This window comes from Pteropus vampyrus, unplaced genomic scaffold, assembly GCF_000151845.1.
Source record: "Pteropus vampyrus isolate Shadow unplaced genomic scaffold, Pvam_2.0 Scaffold67, whole genome shotgun sequence".
Classification (NCBI taxonomy): domain Eukaryota; kingdom Metazoa; phylum Chordata; class Mammalia; order Chiroptera; family Pteropodidae; genus Pteropus; species Pteropus vampyrus.
Window position 1 is genome coordinate 2613197 of NW_011888848.1, and position 4305 is coordinate 2617501.

At 34.2% G+C, this 4305-nt stretch overlaps 1 pseudogene; it reads right to left on the minus strand.

Annotated features, from left to right (window-relative positions):
- Positions 1-3029: 3029 nt before the first annotated feature.
- On the minus strand, positions 3030-3807 carry LOC105293050 (annotated as a pseudogene).
- Positions 3808-4305: the final 498 nt, after the last annotated feature.

The window sequence follows — 4305 nt, forward strand, 5'->3', positions numbered from 1 at the left end:
TCTTGCAAAGCCAAGTTTGACATCCTATTCAACATGTGCTAGTTTGAGTAACAGATGTACAAGTGGAAGTCCTGACTTGCAAACGAAGGTCCCAGTGGGAGCTGGCGGTCTCATCTTATCAAGTCTGATAGTTACTTTTCCAATATTCTTTTAATAAAACCTTTATTTAACCAAAATTTGAGTCCATGTTCAATGATAACTGATATTCATAGAATAATACTGAGACACTATGAAATCCTAATTTTAATGAATCTTATGTTCAGTAGAGTTTTGTATTATATATTTATAACATTGTATATTATTTATAGAATTGTATTTATAAATTTCTAACTCTTAATAAATAATAGTTCCTTTATATCTGTATAATACTTTTGTTTACTCACAATAATCAGCTGTTCATAAAAGCCCAGTCTCTAAACTTAGGTTTAGCAACAGAGTTTATTACATAGTATAATGCAATTTGTTCTTACTTAATTAAGTAGAATAGTTTTAGATGAGTGATACCCTCATTCTGTGTCATTTTTCTTTCCCCAAATAAGCTTTTCTCGATTTTATTTAAAACATTATTTATACTGAAGTCTGACAGAATAGCCATGAAGCCTGTCAGATGGTCTTAAGGGATTAGCAAATTATAATTTAGCTGAAAAATGACAATTTTAGCAGATCAGTGTTCCCCTCTGGAGGCTAAAAAATATGCATCAACTGCACTAAGAAGAGAGATGTTTATTCGAAACTTATCCAAACAATCCGAACCTCTTGAGTAGAAATCATGAAAAAAAGGATTTTTTCCACAGATTTCTAAATCACCTCTTTCTCACTTTTAGATATTCTAGGAACATAGATTCAAATAGCCCATCTGGCTTTGCTGCCTAGGGTAGAAGCAGAGCAGCAAATGATGTGAATGATGGAAAGGGAAAGAAAAGACAGGAGAACTCTATTAAAAATAATCTGAATTTGACTGATATTCATATTTAAGAGAGAAAGAAAATAATATTGTACCTTAACTGAGGTATATTTGGAATCATTTGTGATATATAAGAACATTTAAAAATATAAAATTAAACTTTAAAGTACATAGATGATGAAATAAAAGCTGATATAGAGCTCCTGAGGTTATATATCCAGTGTCACCTTCATTCTTTATCCATTTGCATTAGGCAATGGTAAATGTATAGTATTTTATTCAATGAGCTTATCTCCAGGTGTAGCTACAGGAGAAGAGGTTTCCTTGAAAATAGCCTATTTTACATTTAAGAATTTTCTCAAAGTCCAAGTTGAACAGAAGCTTAGTTCTTATAACGTAGGACATAGCCTGTGATGGAAAAACTACTGAAAAAAAATTGAATAGTAATTTTCCACTTATTGATTTGGGACTTTAGGAAAGTCAAGTCATGTTTCTGGAACTATTATTTTCCTCTTTTAAAAATGATAGGATTGGAATAGATTATTTACCTTTAAAATAACTTCTACTGCCTACCCCTTAAACAAATTCAAACCCTAAAATTTATAGTTACCTGATGCATCTTTTTATCTTATTGTTCTGTTTCTTTTTCCTTCCCCATATTTTTTATTTATAATTGCTTGCATGTTTGATTCCTCTATGAGAGGCAGGAAAATAAATTAAACTTATGAGTCCTCTTTTCCCTATAAATTTCCAATGTACTTTTGTGCCTTTGCATAATATCTAATTGTTTTTCTGCATAGAATTCCTAGCCCTATTTTTAACTGACTAACCAACATCTTTATAGTTCCCAATGGAACATAGTAAATAGAATAAACAAATGCATATGTAAGATCACTGAAACTCCATTGTTTAGTTTGTATGAGCTTCTGAGGTTATATATCCAGATTCTAAATCCTAGAGAGTTCAGATTTTAGCTTTTGCTTCTTAGAGTTTTTCCATAAAGATTAACAAACCACCTCTTTAAAATTTCCATTGTGAGCTGAGAGAAATGCTCATGATTAAAAAAAAAAAGATGTAAATATGATCTCACTGGATTCTTAGGGCTGACAGCCTAGAGAACTGTTTTTCTTATGCAAGCCCTCCCCTGGCGTGGGTGCTTTCTCTGGGGTCACTGAAGGACCGAGCTGTGATTAACCAAGCTTGCCACTAGAGGTCAGTGCTCACCATTCACAGAGGTAATGAAGCCAATGGAATGGCCTTTGGATGCTTAAAAGTCCTGAATTAGCAACAAATGAACAGGACAAACAGACTCATGGTCATGGACAATGGACTAGCAGTTACTAGAGAGGAAAGAGGAGGGGAGAGGTAGATGGGGTAAAGGGGGTTAAATATGTGGTGATAGAAAGAAATCTAACTATGGGAGATGAACACACAGTGTAAAAATATATATGCCTTACTGTTAAAGTGTACAGCTGAAACTTATTAGATTTTGTTAACCAATGTCACCATAAAAAATAAATTAATTAATTAATTAAAAAAATAAAAAGTTGAAGAAAAAAAATAAAGTCTTTGTGCCATTAGTTGAGATTAAATGTATGCTGGATCCATTATGAATTGTGTATTATGTGTAGGCCTTCTTAGAACTAATTTAAACTTGGCTTATGATTATATTCAAGAATATTTTTCAGCATTACTTCTCATTCCCAGATATAAACCAAGCGTTTTTAGAAACTTTAACAAATTCCTGCTTCAGTAGGCTCTTGATTTTCCTACTTTCTCCTCTTTTGAAATGTTATAATCGGCATCAATCTATTATAAACATAGGGTAAATGTAGAGGACAGGGTGGTGGTTCTTGAGGTACTTCCATAAGTTTCTTGTATTCCCACACAACCTAAAACACATCTTCACTTTTCTAATGTGGAGACTGGTCATTCTATCATTAAGCATTAGTTTTTGGAACCAAACCACTTTCCAGCAGCTCTTCCTTCTATAAATATTTATTTGCATTTCATATGACAGGAACTGCTCCTTGATGTTGAGCTTCAAAAATTTACTTATTTTAAATATTTCCCAAGAGAGATAATGCTGGGGCACAGTTTCCAGCTTATATTTAGATCATTTGGCTTTTTTTTCAATTTGAAGAGGCACTGTTTAATAATTGACCAGATTACAAAAATAACCATGGTAGATACCTTTGTTCATCCTTCTAATAAGCCTGTTGATCTGGTCTTCCCTGTTGCCAGCATCTCTACCTTCTACAAAATGGGTGATCTTTTGCTTCATTCCAAACCTTGTGGAGAAGACAACTTGAAGGGCCATAGGAAGTTGTTTGCTTCTTGAACCATTTTCCAATAGTATAGATCTCATGAATCAGATCCTCCATGCAGATGATGCCATATTTACCAAGAGAATGAGCAATCAATGTGTTATCTGTCAGGGCAATTCACTTTTTATTGATTTTGCCATAATGACACTTGTAGATCAATTCCCTAACTGACTTCAGGTTTGGGTACCTCCAGGCGATGTATGGCTCTGTGACCCTCAGTATGTTAATGGAAGCCTTGTTGAGCTTAACAAAGGTGCCATTAAAAATCTAGCAAAGGCGCAGAAGCTGTAGCACCTTTCAGATCTTGGGGCTCACACTGTTGATGCCTCTGATCCTGACGACAAATGCCAATTTGGGTTCTGCAGGTACATAGAAGTTGCCAGCTTTTCTTGTCATCCTAGCCATCTGAATCTTAGTTCTGTACATTTGTCTATATTCTTTGTGATAGTGCTTAGCTCTGTCATAGATAAGCTTCCTCCTTGCCTTTAGAAGCATCTTTTAGGCAAACTTCTTTCTCAGGTGCTTGATCTTCAGTTCTGTGAAATTCCTTTGCTTTTTCTTAAGGGTTTCTGGCATTTGGCTTTTTTTAAATTGTAGATCAATGACCTATTTTCCTAGGATCAGCCTTGGCAGTAAAAGCAAGAAGAACTAACTAATCTACTGTATATAAGGTATATCTTGGGGATATTATGTTATTTAATGTTCACAACAAGATCTGAGGTAGAATCTACATTTTATGGATGAAGAGTTTGAGTTTCAGAATTTAAATAACTTGCTCAAAACCACACAGCTTTTAAGAGAAAAGGCCACGATTTGAATTCAAGTCTGCTTTTCTTCAAAATCCATTTTTTCCCCAAGTATCAAATTGTCTACCGTGTCGTACATAATAAAATTATTTCCCCCACTCCCACCCTCCAATTCTCTATCCCTGCCGAGTACCTTTGCATTAAATATGTTTAGGAGTTGATGACTTCTAATAGTCACTATTCTAGCTTGATTTTCTAATGAGAAAGTGTCCTGACCCCAATACATTTAAATGTTAGCACGGTTTAGTGTCAAGTCCAGAATTGATGT